The sequence below is a fragment of the Stenella coeruleoalba genome (genome assembly GCF_951394435.1).
Source record: "Stenella coeruleoalba genome assembly, contig: scaffold_83, whole genome shotgun sequence".
NCBI classification, from domain to species: Eukaryota; Metazoa; Chordata; class Mammalia; order Artiodactyla; family Delphinidae; genus Stenella; species Stenella coeruleoalba.
The window spans coordinates 1,080,364-1,106,676 of record NW_027645988.1 but is presented as its reverse complement, the minus strand read 5'-3'; the positions used below and the strand labels follow the sequence as shown (position 1 = coordinate 1,106,676).

Below are 26,313 nucleotides of genomic sequence, written 5' to 3'. Positions count from 1 at the left end.
TCTGTTTTGGAATTCAGTTCCTGTGTAGCAAGTTTACATTCCGTGTATTAGTGATATCTTATGATGTTTCTTTTTCTGTGTGACTTATTTCAGTTAGAATCATCGTACCTGAATCCACTCATTATGCTGCTACGGGCCTGATGACATAGATTTCATTACTGAGTGATACTGCATTGTACGTAAGTACCACAAGTTCTTTATCCATTTCTCACTTTCTGTGATATTGAACTTGTACGGTAAACGAGGTTCTTGTTAACAGAGGCGTCCCAAACTTTGGGGTGGCTGTGTCTTTTTGATTTTCATTTCCCTAAGCTATAGGACCATAAGTGGAAGTGCCCTAGGCTCTGTTGCTTTGTTTTTTAGATGTTTCAGGAAACACCATACACTTCTCCCGAGTGTCTGTTGGCAATTTACATCCCGCCCATCAGCATAACAAGGCTCCCAGTTCTCCATGGCCTGTCCTGCCTTTCTGGATTTTACACTTTTCTCAGATGGCCCTTTTGACCGGGGGGGAAGTGAGACTTCATTGTAGTGCAGATTTCCTTTGCAAGCTTGCTTGGTTGGCCAAAAAGGGCGTATGCGTGTTTTCCTGAATATATTCAGGAAAAAACGCATACGCCCTTTTTGGCCAAGTGCATCATGGTGGACCTTCTGCCTCTTTTCCTATGCTTTCAATGCAATTCCAGTCTACCTCCTGAAATCGGTTTCCTGCAATTCTGCCCCACTTTCAAGTCCTCTTGGCAGCCTTACTTCAGTATATTTTTGGACGATAGCTGTCATTTATAACTCTGCAGGTTTGTGAATTACAGTGCCCCTGAGCTCCTTTCTTCAACTCGCTTTCTTTTGAGCTGGCCACAACACCGCAGGATGGCTTCAGGCCCTAATCTGGTTCCCGCACGGCACACTGAGCCTTTGGTTAATTCCTCTTCCTGGTGGGAAATGAGAGTTAAATTTGCCCGTCCAGACACCTCCAGCTAGTCTCTCATTGGTTCTCAGTATTCCTGTTCATCTTCCGCAGAAATTGCAAACTGGGCCAAACAGGAGGTTAAAGGGACTGACTCTCCAAGTCGAGAGAGTGTTAGTAAAGCGTCTGGAATGTTGCACCCGAGTACCAGGGTACGAAAACTGAGACATATTTGAACACGTCTCCCGTTCACATGGTTGATCATACTCTGGGTTCCACATGCATGTTTTAGCTGAAGGAAGAATACCTTAAACCTGGGTAGTTGAAACCCGTGGAATGGGTACCATGCAATATGACTTCAAGGGGTCTTCATTTGCTCACCGAACCTCTCCAATCCTATCACTGCTGCGTTTATGCCCCTGTACACATGCTTGATTCTCCTTCGGAGACATAGCAATCCATAGGTTTTAAGATACTTACTAGTCAGGTACATTCTTAGGCGTTTAATATGCGGTGTTGAGTCCATTTCGTTGAGCAAGGAGTAGCTCTTGTGTATTCAATATTTGGCTTAAGGAACTTTATCTGTGCTCATTTCAATCTCTGGTTTTATGCAGCACCCCAACTCACCTTTCCCCTTAAGCAAGCATAAGTTGGTTTTCTAAATTTGAGACCCTGTTCTGTTTTGGAATTCAGTTCCTGTGTAGCCAAGTTTACATTCCGTGTATTAGTGATATCTTATGATATTTCTTTTTCTGTGTGACTTATTTCAGTTAGAATCATCGTACCTGAATCCACTCATTATGCTGCTACGGGCCTGATGACATAGATTTCATTGCTGAGTGATACTGCATTGTACGTAAGTACCACAAGTTCTTTATCCATTTCTCACTTTCTGTGATATTGAACTTGTACGGTAAACGAGCTTCTTGTAAACAGAGGCGTCCCAAACTGTGGGGTGGCTGTGTTTTTTTGATTTTAATTTCCCTGAGCTATAGGACCATAAGTGGAAGTGCCCTAGGCTCTGTTGCTTTGTTTTTTAGATGTTTCAGGAAACACCATACACTTCTCCCGAGTGTCTGTTGGCAATTTACATCCCGCCCATCAGCATAACAAGGCTCCCAGTTCTCCATGGCCTGTCCTGCCTTTCTGGATTTTACACTTTTTTCAGATGGCCCTTTTGACCGGGGGGAAGTGAGACTTCATTGTAGTGCAGATTTCCTTTGCAAGCTTGCTTGGTTGGCCAAAAAGGGCGTATGCGTTTTTTCCTGAATATATTCAGGAAAAAACGCATACGCCCTTTTTGGCCAAGTGCATCATTGTGGACGTTCTGCCTCTTTTCCTATGCTTTCAATGCAATTCCAGTCTACCTCCTGAAATCGGTTTCCTGCAATTCTGCCCCGCTTTCAAGTCCTCTTGGCAGCCTTACTTCAGTATATTTTTGGACGATAGCTGTCATTTATAACTCTGCAGGTTTGTGAATTACAGTGCCCCTGAGCTCCTTTCTTCAACTTGCTTTCTTGTGACCTGGCCGCAACACCGCAGGATGGCTTCAGGCCCTAATCTGGTTCCGGCACGGCACGCTGAGCCTTTGGTTATTTCCTCTTCCTGGTGGGAAATGAGAGTTAAATTTGCCCGTCCAGACACCTCCAGCTAGTCTCTCATTGGTTCTCAGTATTCCTGTTCATCTTCCGCAGAAATTGCAAACTGGGCCAAACAGGAGGTTAAAGGGACTGACTCTCCAAGTCGGGAGAGTGTTAGTAAAGCGTCTGGAATGTTGCACCTGAGTACCAGGGGAGGAAAACTGAGACATATTTGAACACGTCTCCCGATCACATGGTTGATCATACTCTAGGTTCCACATGCATGTGTTAGCTGAAGGAAGAATACCTTAAACCTGGGTAGTTGAAACCTGTGGAATGGGTACCATGCAATATGACTTCAAAGGGTCTTCATTTGCTCACCGAACCTCTCCAATCCTATCACTGCTGCGTTTATGCCCCTGTACACATGCTTGATTCTCTTTCGGAGACATAGCAATCCATAGCTTTTAAGATACTCACTAATCATGTACATTCTTAGGCGTTTAATATGCGGTGTTGAGTCCATTTCGTTGAGCAAGGAGTAGCTCTTGTCTATTCCTTATTTGGCTTAAGGAACTTTATCTGTGCTCATTTCAATCTCTGGTTTTATGCAGCACCCCAACTCACCTTTACCCTTAAGCAAGCATAAGTTGGTTTTCTAAATTTGAGACCCTGTTCTGTTCTGTAATTCAGTTCCTGTGTAGCCAAGTTTACATTCCGTGTATTACTGATATCTTATGATGTTTCTTTTTCTGTGTGACTTATTTCAGTTAGAATCATCATACCTGAATCCACTCATTGTGTTGCTAAGGGCCTGATGACAAAGATTTCATTGCTGAGTGATATTGCTTTGTAAGTAAATACCACAACTTCTTTATCCATTTTTCACTTTCTGCGATGTTGAACTTGTACTGTAAACGAGGTTCTTGTAAACAGAGCCGTTCCAAACTTTGGGGTGGCTGTGTCTTTTTGATTTTAATTTCCCTAAGCTATAGGACCATAAGTGGAAGTGCCCTAGTCTCTGTTGCTTTGTTTTTTAGATGTTTCAGGAAACTCCATACACTTCTCCTGAGTGTCTGTTGGCAATTTACATCCCGCCCATCAGCATAACAAGGCTCCCAGTTCTCCATGGCCTGTCCTGCCTTTCTGGATTTTACAGTTTTTTCAGATGGCCCTTTTGACCGGGGGGAAGTGAGACTTCATTGTAGTGCAGATTTCCTTTGCAAGCTTGCTTGGTTGGCCAAAAAGGGCGTATGCGTTTTTTCCTGAATATATTCAGGAAAAAACGCATACACACTTTTTGGCCAAGTGCATCATTGTGGACGTTCTCCCTCTTTTCCTATGCTTGAAATGCAATTCCAGTCTACCTCCTGAAATCGGTTTCCTGCAATTCTGCCCCGCTTTCAAGTCCTCTTGGCAGCCTTACTTCAGTATATTTTTGGACGATAGCTGTCATTTATAACTCTGCAGGTTTGTGAATTACAGTGCCCCTGAGCTCCTTTCTTCAACTCGCTTTCTTTTGAGCTGGCCGCAACACCGCAGGATGGCTTCAGGCCCTAATCTGGTTCCGGAACGGCACGCTGAGCCTTTGGTTATTTCCTCTTCCTGGTGGGAAATGAGAGTTAAATTTGCCCGTCCAGACACCGCCAGCTAGTCTCTCATTGGTTCTACCTATTCCTGTTCATCTTCCGCAGAAATTGCAAACTGGGCCAAACAGGAGGTTAAAGGGACTGACTCTCCAAGTGGGGAGAGTGTTGGTAAAGCGTCTGGAATGTTGCACCCGAGTACCAGGGGAGGAAAACTGAGACATATTTGAACACGTCTCCCGTTCACACGGTTGATCATACTCTGGGTTCCACATGCATGTTTTAGCTGAAGGAAGAATACCTTAAACCTGGGTAGTTGAAACCCATGGAATGGGTACCATGCAATATGTCTTCAAAGGGTCTTCATTTGCTCCCCGAACCTTCCAATCCTATCACTGCTGCGTTTATGCCCCTGTACACACGCTTGATTCTCTTTCGGAGACATAGCGATCCATAGGTTTTAAGATACTTACTAGTCAGGTACATTCTTAGGCGTTTAATATGCGGTGTTGAGTCCATTTCGTTGAGCAAGGAGTAGCTCTTGTGTATTCAATATTTGGCTTAAGGAACTTTATCTGTGCTCATTTCAATCTCTGGTTTTATGCAGCACCCCAACTCACCTTTCCCCTTAAGCAAGCATAAGTTGGTTTTCTAAATTTGAGACCCTGTTCTGTTTTGGAATTCAGTTCCTGTGTAGCCAAGTTTACATTCCGTGTATTAGTGATATCTTATGATGTTTCTTTTTCTGTGTGACTTATTTCAGTTAGAATCATCGTACCTGAATCCACTCATTATGCTGCTACGGGCCTGATGACATAGATTTCATTGCTGAGTGATACTGCATTGTACGTAGGTACCACAAGTTCTTTATCCATTTCTCACTTTCTGTGATATTGAACTTGTACGGTAAACGAGCTTCTTGTAAACAGAGGCGTCCCAAACTGTGGGGTGGCTGTGTCTTTTTGATTTTAATTTCCCTGAGCTATAGGACCATAAGTGGAAGTGCCCTAGGCTCTGTTGCTTTGTTTTTTAGATGTTTCAGGAAACACCATACACTTCTCCAGAGTGTCTGTTGGCAATTTACATCCCGCCCATCAGCATAACAAGGCTCCCAGTTCTCCATGGCCTGTCCTGCCTTTCTGGATTTTACACTTTTTTCAGATGGCCCTTTTGACCGGGGGGAAGTGAGACTTCATTGTAGTGCAGATTTCCTTTGCAAGCTTGCTTGGTTGGCCAAAAAGGGCGTATGCGTTTTTTCCTGAATATATTCAGGAAAAAACGCATACGCCCTTTTTGGCCAAGTGCATCATTGTGGACGTTCTGCCTCTTTTCCTATGCTTTCAATGCAATTCCAGTCTACCTCCTGAAATCGGTTTCCTTCAATTCTGCCCTGCTTTCAAGTCCTCTTGGCAGCCTTACTTCAGTATATTTTTGGACGATAGCTGTCATTTATAACTCTGCAGGTTTGTGAATTACAGTGCCCCTGAGCTCCTTTCTTCAACTTGCTTTCTTGTGACCTGGCCGCAACACCGCAGGATGGCTTCAGGCCCTAATCTGGTTCCGGCACGGCACGCTGAGCCTTTGGTTATTTCCTCTTCCTGGTGGGAAATGAGAGTTAAATTTGCCCGTCCAGACACCTCCAGCTAGTCTCTCATTGGTTCTCAGTATTCCTGTTCATCTTCCGCAGAAATTGCAAACTGGGCCAAACAGGAGGTTAAAGGGACTGACTCTCCAAGTGGGGAGAGTGTTGGTAAAGCGTCTGGAATGTTGCACCCGAGTACCAGGGGAGGAAAACTGAGACATATTTGAACACGTCTCCCGTTCACACGGTTGATCATACTCTGGGTTCCACATGCATGTTTTAGCTGAAGGAAGAATACCTTAAACCTGGGTAGTTGAAACCCGTGGAATGGGTACCATGCAATATGTCTTCAAAGGGTCTTCATTTGCTCACCGAACCTTCCAATCCTATCACTGCTGCGTTTATGCCCCTGTACACACGCTTGATTCTCTTTCGGAGACATAGCAATCCATAGGTTTTAAGATACTTACTAGTCAGGTACATTCTTAGACGTTTAATATGCGGTGTTGAGTCCATTTCGTTGAGCAAGGAGTAGCTCTTGTCTATTCCATATTTGGCTTAAGGAACTTTATCTGTGCTCATTTCAATCTCTGGTTTTATGCAGCACCCCAACTCACCTTTACCCTTAAGCAAGTATAAGTTGGTTTTCTAAATTTGAGACCCTGTTCTGTTCTGTAATTCAGTATCTGTGTAGCCAAGTTTACATTCCGTGTATTACTGATATCTTATGATGTTTCTTTTTCTGTGTGACTTATTTCAGTTAGAATCATCATACCTGAATCCACTCATTATGCTGCCACGGGCCTGATGACATAGATTTCATTGCTGAGTGATACTGCATTGTACGTAAGTACCACAAGTTCTTTATCCATTTTTCACTTTCTGTGATATTGAACTTCTACGGTAAACGAGGTTTTTGTAAACAGAGGCGTCCCAAACTTTGGGGTGGCTGTGTCTTTTTGATTTTAATTTCCCTAAGCTATAGGACCATAAGTGGAAGTGCCCTAGGCTCTGTTGCTTTGTTTTTTAGATGTTTCAGGAAACACCATACACTTCTCCCGAGTGTCTGTTGGCAATTTACATCCCGCCCATCAGCATAACAAGGCTCCCAGTTCTCCATGGCCTGTCCTGCCTTTCTGGATTTTACACTTTTTTCAGATGGCCCTTTTGACTGGGGGGAAGTGAGACTTCATTGTAGTGCAGATTTCCTTTGCAAGCTTGCTTGGTTGGCCAAAAAGGGCGTATGCGTTTTTTCCTGAATATATTCAGGAAAAAACGCATATGCCCTTTTTGGCCAAGTGCATGATTGTGGACGTTCTGCCTCTTTTCCTATGCTTTCACTGCAATTCTAATCTACCTCCTGAAATCGGTTTACTGCAATTCTGCCCCGCTTTCAAGTCCTCTTGGCAGCCTTACTTCAGTATATTTTTGGACGATAGCTGTCATTTATAACTCTGCAGGTTTGTGAATTACAGTGCCCCTGAGCTCCTTTCTTCAACTCGCTTTCTTTTGAGCTGGCTGCAACACCGCAGGATAGCTTCAGGCCCTAATCTGGTTCCGGCACGGCACGCTGAGCCTTTGGTTATTTCCTCTTCCTGGTGGGAAATGAGAGTTAAATTTGCCCGTCCAGACACCTCCAGCTAGTCTCTCATTGGTTCTCCCTATTCCTGTTCATCTTCCGCAGAAATTGCAAACTGGGCCAAACAGGAGGTTAAAGGCGCTGACTCTCCAAGTGGGGAGAGTGTTAGTAAAGCGTCTGGAATGTGGCACCCGAGTACCAGGGTACAAAAACTGAGACATATTTGAACACGTCTCCCGATCACATAGTTGGTCATACTCTAGGTTCCACATGCATGTTTTAGCTGAAGGAAGAATACCTTAATCCTGCGTAGTTGAAACCCTTGGAATGGGTACCATGCAATATGACTTCAAAGGGTCTTCATTTGCTCACCGAACCTCTCCAATCCTATCACTGTTGCGTTTATGCCCCTGTACACATGCTTGATTCTCTTTTGGAGACATAGCAATCCATAGGTTTTAAGATACTTACTAGTCAGGTACATTCTTAGGCGTTTAATATGCGGTGTTGAGTCCATTTCGTTGAGCAAGGAGTAGCTCTTGTGTATTCTATATTTGGATTAAGGAACTTTATCTGTGCTCATTTCAATCTCTGGTTTTATGCAGCACCCCAACTCACCTTTCCCCTTAAGCAAGCATAAGTTGGTTTTCTAAATTTGAGACCCTGTTCTGTTCTGTAATTCAGTTCCTGTGTAGCCAAGTTTACATTCCGTGTATTACTGATATCTTATGATGTTTCTTTTTCTGTGTGACTTATTTCAGTTAGAATCATCATACCTGAATACACTCATTGTGCTGCTAAGGGCCTGATGACATAGATTTCATTGCTGAGTGATATTGCTTTGTAAGAAAATACCACAACTTCTTTATCCATTTTTCACTTTCTGCGATGTTGAACTTGTACGGTAAACGAGGTTGTTGTAAACAGAGGCGTCCCAAACTTTGGGGTGTCTGTGTCTTTTTGATTTTCATTTCCCTAAGCTATAGGACCATAAGTGGAATTGCCCTAGGCTCTGTTGCTTTGTGTTTTAGATGTTTCAGGAAACACCATACAATTCTCCCGAGTGTCTGTTGGCAATTTACATCCCGCCCATCAGCATAACAAGGCTCCCAGTTCTCCATGGCCTGTCCTGCCTTTCTGGATTTTACACTTTGTTCAGATGGCCCTTTTGATCGGGGGGAAGTGAGACTTCATTGTAGTGCAGATTTCCTTTGCAAGTTTGCTTGGTTGGCCAAAAAGAGGGTATACGTTTTTTCCTGACTTCAGGAAATATATTCAGGAAAATATATTCAGGAAATATATTCAAGAAAAAACGAATACGCCCTTTTTGGCCACGTGCATCATTGTGGACGTTCTGCCTCTTTTCGTATGCTCTCTATGCAATTCCAGTCTACCTCCTGAAATCTGTTTCCTGCAATTCTGCCCCGCTCTCAAGTCCTCTTCGCAGCTTTACTTCAATATATTTTTGGACGATAGCTGTCATTTATAACTCTGCAGGTTTGTGAATTACAGTGCCCCTGAGCTCCTTTCTTCAACTCGCTTTCTTGTGAGCTGGCCGCAACACCGCAGGATTGCTTCAGGCCCTAATTTGTTTCTGGCACGGCATGTTGTTCCTTTGGTTAATTCCTCTTCCTGGTGGGAAATGAGAGTTAAATTTGCCCGTCCAGACACCTCCAGCTAGTCTCTCATTGGTTCTCCCTATTCCTGTTCATCTTCCACAGAAATTGCAAACTGGACTAAACAGGAGGTTAAAGGGACCGACTCTCCAAGTCGGGAGAGTGTTAGTAAAGCGTCTGCAATGTTGCACCCGAGTACCAGGGGACGAAAACTGACACATTTGAATACGTATCCCGATCACACGGTGGATCATACTCTGGGTTCCACATGCATGTTTTAGCTGAAGGAAGAATCCCTTCAAATTGGAGAGTTGAGACCCATTGAATGGGTACCATGCAGTATGACTTCAAAGGGTCTGTATTTACTCACCGAACCTCACCAATCCTATCACTTCTGCGTTTATGCTGCTGTACACACGCTTGATTCTCTTTCAGAGACATAGCAATCCATAGGTTTTAAGATTCTAACTAGTCAGGTATATTCTTAGGCGTTTAATCTGGGGTGTTTAGTCCATTTCATTGAGCAAGGAGTAGCTCTTGTTTAATACATATTTGGCTTATCGAACTGTATCTGTGCTCATTTCAATCTCTGGTTTTATGCAGCACCCCAACTCACCTTTCCCCTTAAGCAAGAATAAGTTGGTTTTGTAAATTTGAGACCCTGTTCTGTTTTGGAACTCAGTTCCTGTGTAGCCAAGTTTACATTCTGTGTATTAGTGATATCTTATGATGTTTCTTTTTCTGTGTGACTTATTTCAGTTAGAATCATCATACCTGAATCCACTCATTATGCTGCTACGGGCCTGATGACATAGATTTCATTGCTGAGTGATACTGCATTGTACGTAAGTACCACAAGTTCTTTATCCATTTTTCACTTTCTGTGATATTGAACTTGTACTGTAAACGAGGTTCTTGTAAACAGAGGCGTCCCAAACTTTGGGGTGGCTGTGTCTTTTTTATTTTAATTTCCCTAAGCTATAGGACCATAAGTGGAAGTGCCCTAGGCTCTGTTGCTTTGTGTTTTAGATGTTTCAGGAAACACCATACACTTCTCCCGAGTGTCTGTTGGCAATTTACATCCCGCCCATCAGCATAACAAGGCTCCCAGTTCTCCATGGCCTGTCCTGCCTTTCTGGATTTTACACTTTTTTCAGATGGCCCTTTTGAACGGGGGGAAGTGAGACTTCATTGTAGTGCAGATTTCCTTTGCAAGTTTGCTTGGTTGGCCAAAAAGGGCATATGCGTTTTTTCCTGAATATATTCAGGAAAAAAGACATACACCCTTTTTGGCCAAGTGCATCATTGTGGACATTCTGCCTCTTTTCCTATGCTTTCAATGCAATTCCAGTCTACCTCCTGAAATCGGTTTCCTGCAATTCTGCCCCGCTTTCAAGTCCTCTTGGCAGCCTTACTTCAATATATTTTTGGACGATAGCTGTCATTTATAACTCTGCAGGTTTGTGAATTACAGTGCCCCTGAGCTCCTTTCTTCAACTCGCTTTGTTTTGAGCTGGCCACAACACCGCAGGATGGCTTCAGGCCCTAATCTGGTTCCGGCACGGCACGCTGAGCCTTTGGTTATTTCCTCTTCCTGGTGGGAAATGAGAGTTAAATTTGCCCGTCCAGACACCTCCAGGTAGTCTCTCATTGGTTCTCGCTATTCCTGTTCATCTTCCGCAGAAATTGCAAACTGGGCCAAACAGGAGGTTAAAGGGACTGACTCTCCAAGTCGGGAGAGTGTTACTTAAGCGTCTGGAATGATGCACCCGAGTACCAGGGAGGAAAACTGAGACATATTTGAACACGTCTCCCGATCACATGGTTGATCATACTCTAGGTTCCACATGCATGTTTTAGCTGAAGGAAGAATACCTTAAACCTGGAGAGTTGAGACCCGTGGAATTGGTACCATGCAATATGACTTCAAAGGGTCTTCATTTGCTCACCGAACCTCTCCAATCCTATCACTGCTGTGTTTATGCCCCTGTACACATGCTTGATTCTCTTTCGGAGACATAGCAATCCCTAGGTTTTAAGATACTTACTAGTCAGGTACATTCTTAGGCGTTTAATATGCGGTGTTGAGTCCATTTCGTTGAGCAAGGAGTAGCTCTTGTCTATTCCATATTTGGCTTAAGGAACTTTATCTGTGCTCATTTCAATCTCTGGTTTTATGCAGCACGCCAACTCACCTTTCCCCTTAAGCAAGCATAAGTTGGTTTTCTAAATTTGAGACCCTGTTCTGTTCTGTAATTCAGTTCCTGTGTAGCCAAGTTTACATTCCGTGTATTACTGCTATCTTATGATGTTTCTTTTTCTGTGTGACTTATTTCAGTTAGAATCATCATACCTGAATCCACTCATTGTGCTGCTAAGGGCCTGATGACATAGAATTCATTGCTGAGTGATATTGCTTTGTAAGTAAATACCACAACTTCTTTATCCATTTTTCACTTTCTGTGATGTTGAACTTGTACTGTAAACGAGGTTCTTGTAAACAGAGGTGTCCCAAACTTTGGGGTGGCTGTGTCTTTTTGATTTTAATTTCCCTAATTATAGGACCATAAGTGGAAGTGCCCTAGTCTCTGTTGCTTTGTTTTTTAGATGTTTCAGGAAACACCATACACTTCTCCCGAGTGTCTGTTGGCAATTTACATCCCGCCCATCAGCATAACAAGGCTCCCAGTTCTCCATGGCCTGTCCTGCCTTTCTGGATTTTACACTTTTTTCAGATGGCCCTTTTGACCGGGGGGAAGTGAGACTTCATTGTAGTGCAGATTTCCTTTGCAAGCTTGCTTGGTTGGCCAAAAAGGGCGTATGCGCTTTTTCCTGAAGCAAAAAACGCATACGCCCTTTTTGGCCAAGTGCATCATTGTGGACGTTCTGCCTCTTTTCCTATGCTTTCAGTGCAATTCCAGTCTACCTCCTGAAATCGGTTTCCTGCAATTCTGCCCCGCTTTCAAGTCCTCTTGGCAGTCTTACTTCAGTCTATTTTTGGACGATAGCTGTCATTTATAACTCTGCAGGTTTGTGAATTACAGTGCTCCTGAGCTCCTTTCTTCAACTCACTTTCTTGTGACCTGGCCGCAACACCGCAGGATGGATTCAGGCCCTAATCTGGTTCCGGCACGGCACGCTGAGCCTTTGGTTAATTCGTCTTCCTGGTGGGAAAGGAGAGTGAAATTTGCCCGTCCAGACACCTCCAGCTAGTCTCTCATTGGTTCTCCCCATTCCTGTTCATCTTCCGCAGAAATTGCAAACTGGGCCAAACAGGAGGTTAAAGGGACTGACTCTCCAAGTCGGGAGAGTGTTAGTAAAGCGTCTGGAATGTTGCACCCGAGTACCAGGGTACGAAAACTGAGACATATTTGAACACGTCTCCCGATCACATAGTTGGTCGTACTCTAGGTTCCACATGCATGTTTTAGCTGAAGGAAGAATACCTTAATCCTGCGTAGTTGAAACCCGTGGAATGAGTACCATGCAATATGACTTCAAAGGGTCTTCATTTGCTCACCGAACCTCTCCAATCCTATCACTGTTGCGTTTATGCCCCTGTACACATGCTTGATTCTCTTTTGGAGACATAGCAATCCATAGGTTTTAAGATACTTACTAGTCAGGTACATTCTTAGGCGTTTAATATGCGGTGTTGCGTCCATTTCGTTGAGCAAGGAGTAGCTCTTGTGTATTCTATATTTGGATTAAGGAACTTTATCTGTGCTCATTTCAATCTCTGGTTTTATGCAGCACCCCAACTCACCTTTCCCCTTAAGCAAGCATAAGTTGGTTTTCTAAATTTGAGACCCTGTTCTGTTCTGTAATTCAGTTCCTGTGTAGCCAAGTTTACATTCCGTGTATTACTGATATCTTATGATGTTTCTTTTTCTGTGTGACTTATTTCAGTTAGAATCATCATACCTGAATACACTCATTGTGCTGCTAAGGGCCTGATGACATAGATTTCATTGCTGAGTGATATTGCTTTGTAAGTAAATACCACAACTTCTTTATCCATTTTTCACTTTCTGCGATGTTGAACTTGTACGGTAAACGAGGTTGTTGTAAACAGAGGCGTCCCAAACTTTGGGGTGTCTGTGTCTTTTTGATTTTCATTTCCCTAAGCTATAGGACCATAAGTGGAATTGCCCTAGGCTCTGTTGCTTTGTGTTTTAGATGTTTCAGGAAACACCATACAATTCTCCCGAGTGTCTGTTGGCAATTTACATCCCGCCCATCAGCATAACAAGGCTCCCAGTTCTCCATGGCCTGTCCTGCCTTTCTGGATTTTACACTTTGTTCAGATGGCCCTTTTGACCGGGGGGAAGTGAGACTTCATTGTAGTGCAGATTTCCTTTGCAAGTTTGCTTGGTTGGCCAAAAAGAGGGTATACGTTTTTTCCTGACTTCAGGAAATATATTCAGGAAAAAACGAATACGCCCCTTTTGGCCACGTGCATCATTGTGGACGTTCTGCCTCTTTTCGTATGCTTTCAATGCAATTCCAGTCTACCTCCTGAAATCTGTTTCCTGCAATTCTGCCCCGCTCTCAAGTCCTCTTGGCAGCTTTACTTCAATATATTTTTGGACAATAGCTGTCATTTATAACTCTGCAGGTTTGTGAATTACAGTGCCCCTGAGCTCCTTTCTTCAACTCGCTTTCTTGTGAGCTGGCCGCAACACCGCAGGATTGCTTCAGGCCCTAATTTGTTTCTGGCACGGCACGTTGATCCTTTGGTTAATTCCTCTTCCTGGTGGGAAATGAGAGTTAAATTTGCCCGTCCAGACACCTCCAGCTAGTCTCTCATTGGTTCTCCCTATTCCTGTTCATCTTCCACAGAAATTGCAAACTGGACTAAACAGGAGGTTAAAGGGACCGACTCTCCAAGTCGGGAGAGTGTTAGTAAAGCGTCTGCAATGTTGCACCCGAGTACCAGGGGACGAAAACTGACACATTTGAATACGTATCCCGATCACACGGTGGATCATACTCTGGGTTCCACATGCATGTTTTAGCTGAAGGAAGAATCCCTTCAAATTGGAGAGTTGAGACCCATTGAATGGGTACCATGCAGTATGACTTCAAAGGGTCTGTATTTACTCACCGAACCTCACCAATCCTATCACTTCTGCGTTTATGCTGCTATACACACGCTTGATTCTCTTTCAGAGACATAGCAATCCATAGGTTTTAAGATTCTAACTAGTCAGGTATATTCTTAGGCGTTTAATCTGGGGTGTTGAGTCCATTTCATTGAGCAAGGAGTAGCTCTTGTTTAATACATATTTGGCTTATCGAACGGTATCTGTGCTCATTTCAATCTCTGGTTTTATACAGCACCCCAACTCACCTTTCCCCTTAAGCAAGAATAAGTTGGTTTTGTAAATTTGAGACCCTGTTCTGTTTTGGAACTCAGTTCCTGTGTAGCCAAGTTTACATTCTGTGTATTAGTGATATCTTATGATGTTTCTTTTTCTGTGTGACTTATTTCAGTTAGAATCATCATACCTGAATCCACTCATTATGCTGCTATGGGCCTGATGACATAGATTTCATTGCTGAGTGATACTGCATTGTACGTAAGTACCACAAGTTCTTTATCCATTTTTCACTTTCTGTGATATTGAACTTGTACGGTAAATGAGGTTCTTGTAAACAGAGGGGTCCCAAACTTTGGGGTGGCTGTGTCTTTTTTATTTTAATTTCCCTAAGCTATAGGACCATAAGTGGAAGTGCCCTAGGCTCTGTTGCTTTGTGTTTTAGATGTTTCAGGAAACACCATACACTTCTCCCGAGTGTCTGTTGGCAATTTACATCCCGCCCATCAGCATAACAAGGCTCCCAGTTCTCCATGGCCTGTCCTGCCTTTCTGGATTTTACACTTTTTTCAGATGGCCCTTTTGAACGGGGGGAAGTGAGACTTCATTGTAGTGCAGATTTCCTTTGCAAGTTTGCTTGGTTGGCCAAAAAGGGCATATGCGTTTTTTCCTGAATATATTCAGGAAAAAAGACATACACCCTTTTTGGCCAAGTGCATCATTGTGGACATTCTGCCTCTTTTCCTATGCTTTCAATGCAATTCCAGTCTACCTCCTGAAATCGGTTTCCTGCAATTCTGCCCCGCTTTCAAGTCCTCTTGGCAGCCTTACTTCAATATATTTTTGGACGATAGCTGTCATTTATAACTCTGCAGGTTTGTGAATTACAGTGCCCCTGAGCTCCTTTCTTCAACTCGCTTTGTTTTGAGCTGGCCACAACACCGCAGGATGGCTTCAGGCCCTAATCTGGTTCCGGCACGGCACGCTGAGCCTTTGGTTATTTCCTCTTCCTGGTGGGAAATGAGAGTTAAATTTGCCCGTCCAGACACCTCCAGGTAGTCTCTCATTGGTTCTCGCTATTCCTGTTCATCTTCCGCAGAAATTGCAAACTGGGCCAAACAGGAGGTTAAAGGGACTGACTCTCCAAGTCGGGAGAGTGTTACTTAAGCGTCTGGAATGATGCACCCGAGTACCAGGGAGGAAAACTGAGACATATTTGAACACGTCTCCCGATCACATGGTTGATCATACTCTAGGTTCCACATGCATGTTTTAGCTGAAGGAAGAATACCTTAAACCTGGAGAGTTGAGACCCGTGGAATTGGTACCATGCAATATGACTTCAAAGGGTCTTCATTTGCTCACCGAACCTCTCCAATCCTATCACTGCTGCGTTTATGCCCCTGTACACATGCTTGATTCTCTTTCGGAGACATAGCGATCCATAGGTTTTAAGATACTTACTAGTCAGGTACATTCTTAGGCGTTTAATATGCGGTGTTGAGTCCATTTCGTTGAGCAAGGAGTAGCTCTTGTCTATTCCATATTTGGCTTAAGGAACTTTATCTGTGCTCATTTCAATCTCTGGTTTTATGCAGCACCCCAACTCACCTTTACCCTTAAGCAAGCATAAGTTGGTTTTCTAAATTTGAGACCCTGTTCTGTTCTGTAATTCAGTTCCTGTGTAGCCAAGTTTACATTCCGTGTATTACTGCTATCTTATGATGTTTCTTTTTCTGTGTGACTTATTTCAGTTAGAATCATCATACCTGAATCCACTCATTGTACTGCTAAGGGCCTGATGACATAGATTTCATTGCTGAGTGATATTGCTTTGTAAGTAAATACCACAACTTCTTTATCCATTTTTCACTTTCTGTGATGTTGAACTTGTACTGTAAACGAGGTTCTTGTAAACAGAGGTGTCCCAAACTTTGGGGTGGCTGTGTCTTTTTGATTTTAATTTCCCTAATTATAGGACCATAAGTGGAAGTGCCCTAGGCTCTGTTGCTTTGTTTTTTAGATGTTTCAGGAAACACCATACACTTCTCCCGAGTGTCTGTTGGCAATTTACATCCCGCCCATCAGCATAACAAGGCTCCCAGTTCTCCATGGCCTGTCCTGCCTTTCTGGATTTTACACTTTTTTCAGATGGCCCTTTTGACCGGGGGGAAGTGAGACTTCATTGTAGTGCAGATTTCCTTTGCAAGCTTGCTTGGTTGGCCAAAAAGTGCGTATGCGTTTTTTCCTGAAGCAAAAAACGCATACGCCCTTTTTGGCCAACTGCATCATTGTGGACGTTCTACCTCTTTTCCTATGCTTTCAGTACAATTCCAGTCTACCTCCTGAAATCGGTTTCCTGCAATTCTGCCCCACTTTCAAGTCCTCTTGGCAGTCTTACTTCAGTATATTTTTGGACGATAGCTGTCATTTATAACTCTGTAGGTTTGTGAATTACAGTGCCCCTGAGCTCCTTTCTTCAACTCGCTTTGTTGTGACCTGGCCGCAACACCGCAGGATGGCTTCAGGCCCTAATCTGGTTCCGGCATGGCACGCTGAGCCTTTGGTTATTTCCTCTTCCTGGTGGGAAATGAGAGTTAAATTTGCCCGTCCAGACACCTCCAGCTAGTCTCTCATTGGTTGTCCCTATACCTGTTCATCTTCCGCAGAAATTGCAAACTGGGCCAAACAGGAGGTTAAAGGCACTGACTCTCCAATTCGGGAGAGTGTTGGTAAAGCATCTGGAATGTTGCATCCGAGTACCAGGGGAACAAAACTGAGACATATTTAAACATGTCTCCCGGTCACACGGTTGATCATACTCTGGGTTCCACATGCATGTTTTAGCTGAAGGAAGAATACCTTAAACCTGGAAAGTTGAGACCCGTGTAATGGGTACCATGCCATATGACTTCAAAGGGTCTTCATTTGCTCACCGAACCTCTCCAATCCTATCACTGCTGCGTTTATGCCCCTGTACACATGCTTGATTCTCTTTCGGAGACATAGCAATCCATAGGTTTTAAGATACTTACTAGTCAGGTACATTCTTAGACGTTTAATATGCGGTGTTGAGTCCATTTCGTTGAGCAAGGAGTAGCTCTTGTCTATTCCATATTTGGCTTAAGGAACTTTATCTGTGCTCATTTCAATCTCTGGTTTTATGCAGCACCCCAACTCACCTTTACCCTTAAGCAAGCATAAGTTGGTTTTCTAAATTTGAGACCCTGTTCTGTTCTGTATTTCAGTTCCTGTGTAGCCAAGTTTACATTCCGTGTATTACTGATATCTTATGATGTTTCTTTTTCTGTGTGACTTATTTCAGTTAGAATCATCATACCTGAATCCACTCATTGTGCTGCTAAGGGCCTGATGACATAGATTTCATTGCTGAGTGATATTGCTTTGTAAGTAAATACCACAACTTCTTTATCCATTTTTCACTTTCTGCGATGTTGAACTTGTACTGTAAACGAGGTTCTTGTAAACAGAGGCGTCCCAAACTTTGGGGTGGCTGTGTCTTTTTGATTTTAATTTCCCTAATCTATAGGACCATAAGTGGAAGTGCCCTAGGCTCTGTTGCTTTGTTTTTTAGATGTTTCAGGAAACACCATACACTTCTCCCGAGTGTCTGTTGGCAATTTACATCCCGCCCATCAGCATAACAAGGCTCCCAGTTCTCCATGGCCTGTCCTGCCTTTCTGGATTTTACACTTTTTTCAGATGGCCCTTTTGACCGGGGTGTAGTGAGACTTCATTGTAGTGCAGATTTCCTTTGCAAGTTTGCTTGGTTGGCCAAAAAGGGCGTATGTGTTTTTTCCTGAATATATTCAGGAAAAAACGAATATGCCCTTTTTGGCCAAGTGAATCATTGTGGACGTTCTGCCTCTTTTCCTATGCTTTCAATGCAATTCCTGTCTACCTCCTGAAATCGGTTTCCTGCAATTCTGCCCCACTTTCAAGTCCTCTTGGCAGCCTTACTTCAGTATATTTTTGGACGATAGCTGTCATTTATAACTCTGTAGGTTTGTGAATTACAGTGCCCCTGAGCTCCTTTCTTCAACTCGCTTTGTTGTGACCTGGCCGCAACACCGCAGGATGGCTTCAGGCCCTAATCTGGTTCCGGCATGGCACGCTGAGCCTTTGGTTAATTCGTCTTCCTGGTGGGAAAGGAGAGTGAAATGTGCCCATCCAGACACCTCTAGCTAGTCTCTCATTGGTTCTCCCCATTCCTGTTCATCTTCCGCAGAAATTGCAAACTGGGCCAAACAGGAGGTTAAAGGGACTGACTATCCAAGTCAGGAGAGTGTTAGTTAAGCGTCTGGAATGTTGCATCCGAGTACCAGGGGAACAAAACTGAGACATATTTGAACATGTCTCCCGGTCACACGGTTGATCATACTCTGGGTTCCACATGCATGTTTTAGCTGAAGGAAGAATACCTTAAACCTGGAGAGTTGAGACCCGTGGAATGGGTACCATGCCATATGACTTCAAAGGGTCTTCATTTGCTCACCGAACCTCTCCAATCCTATCACTGCTTCGTTTATGCCCCTGTACACATGCTTGATTCTCTTTCGGAGACATAGCAATCCATAGGTTTTAAGATACTTACTAGTCAGGTACATTCTTAGGCGTTTAATATGCGGTGTTGAGTCCATTTCGTTGAGCAAGGAGTAGCTCTTGTCTATTCCATATTTGGCTTAAGGAACTTTATCTGTGCTCATTTCAATCTCTGGTTTTATGCAGCACCCCAACTTACCTTTACCCTTAAGCAAGCATAAGTTGGTTTTCTAAATTTGAGACCCTGTTCTGTTCTGTATTTCAGTTCCTGTGTAGCCAAGTTTACATTCCGTGTATTACTGATATCTTATGATGTTTCTTTTTCTGTGTGACTTATTTCAGTTAGAATCATCATACCTGAATCCACTCATTGTGCTGCTAAGGGCCTGATGACATAGATTTCATTGCTGAGTGATATTGCTTTGTAAGTAAATACCACAACTTCTTTATCCATTTTTCACTTTCTGCGATGTTGAACTTGTACTGTAAACGAGGTTCTTGTAAACAGAGGCGTCCCAAACTTTGGGGTGGCTGTGTCTTTTTGATTTTAATTTCCCTAATCTATAGGACCATAAGTGGAAGTGCCCTAGGCTCTGTTGCTTTGTTTTTTAGATGTTTCAGGAAACACCATACACTTCTCCCGAGTGTCTGTTGGCAATTTACATCCCGCCCATCAGCATAACAAGGCTCCCAGTTCTCCATGGCCTGTCCTGCCTTTCTGGATTTTACACTTTTTTCAGATGGCCCTTTTGACCGGGGGGAAGTGAGACTTCATTGTAGTGCAGATTTCCTTTGCAAGTTTGCTTGGTTGGCCAAACAGGGCGTATGTGTTTTTTCCTGAATATATTCAGGAAAAAATGAATATGCCCTTTTTGGCCAAGTGAATCATTGTGGACGTTCTGCCTCTTTTCCTATGCTTTCAATGCAATTCCTGTCTACCTCCTGAAATCGGTTTCCTGCAATTCTGCCCCGCTTTCAAGTCCTCTTGGCAGCCTTACTTCAGTATATTTTTGGACGATAGCTGTCATTTATAACTCTGTAGGTTTGTGAATTACAGTGCCCCTGAGCTCCTTTCTTCAACTCGCTTTCTTTTGAGCTGGCCGCAACACCGCAGGATGGCTTCAGGCCCTAATCTGGTTCCGGCACGGCACGCTGAGCCTTTGGTTATTTCCTCTTCCTGGTGGGAAATGAGAGTTAAATTTGCCCGTCCAGACACCTCCAGCTAGTCTCTCATTGGTTGTCCCTATACCTGTTCATCTTCCGCAGAAATTGCAAACTGGGCCAAACAGGAGGTTAAAGGCACTGACTCTCCAATTCGGGAGAGTGTTCGTAAACCATCTGGAATGTTGCATCCGAGTACCAGGGGAACAAAACTGAGACATATTTGAACATGTCTCCCGGTCACACGGTTGATCATACTCTGGGTTCCACATGCATGTTTTAGCTGAAGGAAGAATACCTTAAACCTGGAGAGTTGAGACCCGTGGAATGGGTACCATGCCATATGACTTCAAAGGGTCTTCATTTGCTCACCGAACCTCTCCAATCCTATCACTGCTGCGTTTATGCCCCTGTACACATGCTTGATTCTCTTTCGGAGACATAGCAATCCATAGGTTTTAAGATACTTACTAGTCAGGTACATTCTTAGGCGTTTAATATGCGGTGTTGAGTCCATTTCGTTGAGCAAGGAGTAGCTCTTGTTTATTCCATATTTGGCTTAAGGAACTTTATCTGTGCTCATTTCAATCTCTGGTTTTATGCAGCACCCCAACTCACCTTTACCCTTAAGCAAGCATAAGTTGGTTTTCTAAATTTGAGACCCTGTTCTGTTCTGTGTTTCAGTTCCTGTGTAGCCAAGTTTACATTCCGTGTATTACTGATATCTTATGATGTTTCTTTTTCTGTGTGACTTATTTCAGTTAGAATCATCATACCTGAATCCACTCATTGTGCTGCTAAGGGCCTGATGACATAGATTTCATTGCTGAGTGATATTGCTTTGTAAGGAAATACCACAACTTCTTTATCCATTTTTCACTTTCTGCGATGTTGAACTTGTACTGTAAACGAGGTTCTTGTAAACAGAGGCGTCCCAAACTTTGGGGTGGCTGTGTCTTTTTGATTTTAATTTCCCTAATCTATAGGACCATAAGTGGAAGTGCCCTAGGCTCTGTTGCTTTGTTTTTTAGATGTTTCAGGAAACACCATACACTTCTCCCGAGTGTCTGTTGGCAATTTACATCCCGCCCATCAGCATAACAAGGCTCCCAGTTCTCCATGGCCTGTCCTGCCTTTCTGGATTTTACACTTTTTTCAGATGGCCCTTTTGACCGGGGGGAAGTGAGACTTCATTGTAGTGCAGATTTCCTTTGCAAGCCTGCTTGGTTGGCCAAAAAGGGCGTATGTGTTTTTTCCTGAATATATTCAGGAAAAAACGAATATGCCCTTTTTGGCCAAGTGAATCATTGTGGACGTTCTGCCTCTTTTCCTATGCTTTCAATGCAATTCCTGTCTACCTCCTGAAATCGGTTTCCTGCAATTCTGCCCCGCTTTCAAGTCCTCTTGGCAGCCTTACTTCAGTATATTTTTGGACGATAGCTGTCATTTATAACTCTGTAGGTTTGTGAATTACAGTGCCCCTGAGCTCCTTTCTTCAACTCGCTTTGTTGTGACCTGGCCGCAACACCGCAGGATGGCTTCAGGCCCTAATCTGGTTCCGGCACGGCACGCTGAGCCTTTGGTTATTTCCTCTTCCTGGTGGGAAATGAGAGTTAAATTTGCCCGTCCAGACACCTCCAGCTAGTCTCTCATTGGTTGTCCCTATACCTGTTCATCTTCCGCAGAAATTGCAAACTGGGCCAAACAGGAGGTTAAAGGCACTGACTCTCCAATTCGGGAGAGTGTTCGTAAAGCATCTGGAATGTTGCATCCGAGTACCAGGGGAACAAAACTGAGACATATTTGAACATGTCTCCCGGTCACACGGTTGATCATACTCTGGGTTCCACATGCATGTTTTAGCTGAAGGAAGAATACCTTAAACCTGGAGAGTTGAGACCCGTGGAATGGGTACCATGCCATATGACTTCAAAGGGTCTTCATTTGCTCACCGAACCTCTCCAATCCTATCACTGCTGCGTTTATGCCCCTGTACACATGCTTGATTCTCTTTTGGAGACATAGCAATCCATAGGTTTTAAGATACTTACTAGTCAGGTACATTCTTAGACGTTTAATATGCGGTGTTGAGTCCATTTCGTTGAGCAAGGAGTAGCTCTTGTCTATTCCATACTTGGCTTAAGGAACTTTATCTGTGCTCATTTCAATCTCTGGTTTTATGCAGCACCCCAACTCACCTTTCCCCTTAAGTAAGCATAAGTTGGTTTTCTAAATTTGAGACCCTGTTCTGTTCTGTAATTCAGTTCCTGTGTAGCCAAGTTTACATTCCGTGTATTACTGATAACTTATGATGTTTCTTTTTCTGTGTGACTTATTTCAGTTAGAATCATCATACCTGAATCCACTCATTGTGCTGCTAAGGGCCTGATGACATAGATTTCATTGCTGAGTGATATTGCTTTGTAAGTGAATACCACAACTTCTTTATCCATTTTTCACTTTCTGCGATGTTGAACTTGTACTGTAAACGAGGTTCTTGTAAACAGAGACGTCCCAAACTTTGGGGTGGCTGTGTCTTTTTGATTTTAATTTCCCTAATCTATAGGACCATAAGTGGAAGTGCCCTAGGCTCTGTTGCTTTGTTTTTTAGATGTTTCAGGAAACACCATACACTTCTCCCGAGTGTCTGTTGGCAATTTACATCCCGCCCATCAGCATAACAAGGCTCCCAGTTCTCCATGGCCTGTCCTGCCTTTCTGGATTTTACACTTTTTTCAGATGGCCCTTTTGACCGGGGGGAAGTGAGACTTCATTGTAGTGCAGATTTCCTTTGCAAGTTTGCTTGGTTGGCCAAAAAGGGCGTATGCGTTTTTCCCTGAATATATTCAGGAAAAAATGCATACGCCCTTTTTGGCCAAGTGCATCATTGTGAACGTTCTGCCTCTTTTCCTATGCTTTGAATGCAATTCCAGTCTACCTCCTGAAATCGGTTTCCTGCAATTCTGCCCCGCTTTCAAGTCCTCTTGGCAGCCTTACTTCAGTATATTTTTGGACGATAGCTGTCATTTATAACTCTGCAGGTTTGTGAATTACAGTGCCCCTGAGCTCCTTTCTTCCACTCGCTTTCTTGTGACCTGGCCGCAACACCGCAGGATGGCTTCAGGCCCTAATCTGGTTCCGGCATGGCACGCTGCGCCTTTGGTTAATTCCTCTTCCTGGTGGGAAATGAGAGTTAAATTTGCCCGTCCAGACACCTCCAGCTAGTCTCTCATTGGTTCTCGCTATTCCTGTTCAACTTCCGCAGAAATTGCAAACTGGGCCAAACAGGAGGTTAGAGGGACTGACTCTCCAAGTCGGGAAAGTGTTAGTAAAGCGTCTGGAATGTTGCACCCGAGTACCAGGGTACGAAAACTGAGACATATTTGAACATGTCTCCCGATCACATGGTTGACCATATTCTAGGTTCCACATGCATGTTTTAGCTGAAGGAAGAATACCTTAAACCTGGGTAGTTGAAACCCTTGGAATGGGTACCATGCAATATGACTTCTAAGGGTCTTCATTTGCTCACCGAACCTCTCCAATCCTATCACTGCTGCGTTTATGCCCCTGTACACATGCTTGATTCTCTTTCGGAGACATAGCAATCCATAGGTTTTAAGATACTTACTAGTCAGGTACATTCTTAGGCGTTTAATATGCGGTGTTGAGTCCATTTCGTTGAGCAAGGAGTAGCTCTTGTCTATTCCATATTTGGCTTAAGGAACTTTATCTGTGCTCATTTCAATCTCTGGTTTTATGCAGCACCCCAACTCACCTTTCCCCTTAAGCAAACATAAGTTGGTTTTCTAAATTTGAGACCCTGTTCTCTTCTGTAATTCAGTTCCTGTGTAGCCAAGTTTACATTCCGTGTATTACTGATATCTTATGATGTTTCTTTTTCTGTGTGACTTATTTCAGTTAGAATCATCATACCTGAATCCACTCATTGTGCTGCTAAGGGCCTGATGACATAGATTTCATTGCTGAGTGATATTGCTTTGTAAGTAAATACCACAACTTCTTTATCCATTTTTCACTTTCTGCGATGTTGAACTTGTACTGTAAACGAGGTTCTTGTAAACAGAGGCGTCCCAAACTTTGGGGTGGCTGTGTCTTTTTGATTTTAATTTCCCTAAGCTATAGGACCATAAGTGGAAGTGCCCTGGGCTCTGTTGCTTTGTTTTTTAGATGTTTCAGGAAACACCATACACTTCTCCCGAGTATCTGTTGGCAATTTACATCCCGCCCATCAGCATAACAAGGCTCCCAGTTCTCCATGGCCTGTCCTGCCTTTCTGGATTTTACACTTTTTTCAGATGGCCCTTTTGACCGGGGGGAAGTGAGACTTCATTGTAGTGCAGATTTCCTTTGCTAGCCTGCTTGGTTGGCCAAAAAGGGCGTATGCGTTTTTTCCTGAATATATTCAGGAAAAAACACATACGCCCTTTTTGGCCAAGTGCATCATTGTGGACGTTCTGCCTCTTTTCCTATGCTTTCAATGCAATTCCAGTCTACCTCCTGAAATCGGTTTCCTGCAATTCTGCCCCGCTTTCAAGTCCTCTTGGCAGCCTTACTTCAGTATATTTTTGGATGATAGCTGTCATTTATAACTCTGTAGGTTTGTGAATTACAGTGCCCCTGAGCTCCTTTCTTCAACTCGCTTTGTTGTGACCTGGCCGCAACACCGCAGGATGGCTTCAGGCCCTAATCTGGTTCCGGCACGGCACGCTGAGCCTTTGGTTATTTCCTCTTCCTGGTGGGAAATGAGAGTTAAATTTGCCCGTCCAGACACCTCCAGCTAGTCTCTCATTGGTTGTCCCTATACCTGTTCATCTTCCGCAGAAATTGCAAACTGGGCCAAACAGGAGGTTAAAGGCACTGACTCTCCAATTCGGGAGAGTGTTCGTAAAGCATCTGGAATGTTGTATCCGAGTACCAGGGAACAAAACTGAGACATATTTGAACATGTCTCCCGGTCACACGGTTGATCATACTCTGGGTTCCACATGCATGTTTTAGCTGAAGGAAGAATACCTTAAACCTGGAGAGTTGAGACCCGTGGAATGGGTACCATGCAATATGACTTCCAAGGGTCTTCATTTGCTCACCGAACCTCTCCAATCCTATCACTGCTGCGTTTATGCCCCTGTACACATGCTTGATTCTCCTTCGGAGACATAGCAATCCATAGGTTTTAAGATACTTTCTAGTCAGGTACATTCTTAGGCGTTTAATATGCGGTGTTGAGTCCATTTTGTTGAGCAAGGAGTAGCTCTTGTCTATTCCATATTTGGCTTAAGGAACTTTATCTGTGCTCATTTCGATCTCTGGTTTTATGCAGCATCCCAACTCACCTTTACCCTTAAGCAAGCATAAGTTGGTTTTCTAAATTTGAGACCCTGTTCTGTTCTGTAATTCAGTTCCTGTGTAGCCAAGTTTACATTCCGTGTATTACTGATAACTTATGATGTTTCTTTTTCTGTGTGACTTATTTCAGTTAGAATCATCATACCTGAATCCACTCATTGTGCTGCTAAGGGCCTGATGACATAGATTTCATTGCTGAGTGATATTGCTTTGTAAGTGAATACCACAACTTCTTTATCCATTTTTCACTTTCTGCGATGTTGAACTTGTACTGTAAACGAGGTTCTTGTAAACAGAGACGTCCCAAACTTTGGGGTGGCTGTGTCTTTTTGATTTTAATTTCCCTAATCTATAGGACCATAAGTGGAAGTGCCCTAGGCTCTGTTGCTTTGTTTTTTAGATGTTTCAGGAAACACCATACACTTCTCCCGAGTGTCTGTTGGCAATTTACATCCCGCCCATCAGCATAACAAGGCTCCCAGTTCTCCATGGCCTGTCCTGCCTTTCTGGATTTTACACTTTTTTCAGATGGCCCTTTTGACCGGGGGGAAGTGAGACTTCATTGTAGTGCAGATTTCCTTTGCAAGTTTGCTTGGTTGGCCAAAAAGGGCGTATGCGTTTTTCCCTGAATATATTCAGGAAAAAATGCATACGCCCTTTTTGGCCAAGTGCATCATTGTGAACGTTCTGCCTCTTTTCCTATGCTTTGAATGCAATTCCAGTCTACCTCCTGAAATCGGTTTCCTGCAATTCTGCCCCGCTTTCAAGTCCTCTTGGCAGCCTTACTTCAGTATATTTTTGGACGATAGCTGTCATTTATAACTCTGCAGGTTTGTGAATTACAGTGCCCCTGAGCTCCTTTCTTCCACTCGCTTTCTTGTGACCTGGCCGCAACACCGCAGGATGGCTTCAGGCCCTAATCTGGTTCCGGCATGGCACGCTGCGCCTTTGGTTAATTCCTCTTCCTGGTGGGAAATGAGAGTTAAATTTGCCCGTCCAGACACCTCCAGCTAGTCTCTCATTGGTTCTCGCTATTCCTGTTCAACTTCCG

The 26,313-nt window shown here is 43.6% G+C and overlaps 1 long non-coding RNA gene across 1 annotated transcript in view; it reads left to right on the top strand.

Annotated features, from left to right (window-relative positions):
- Nucleotides 1-26,313, top strand: part of LOC307181409 — a 1,096,443-nt gene that overhangs the window by 280,533 nt on the left and 789,597 nt on the right. The window contains exon 3 of the long non-coding RNA XR_013826707.1: nt 15,923-16,004. This is a non-coding gene — a long non-coding RNA (uncharacterized lncRNA). The remainder of the gene's footprint in view (nt 1-15,922; nt 16,005-26,313) is intronic.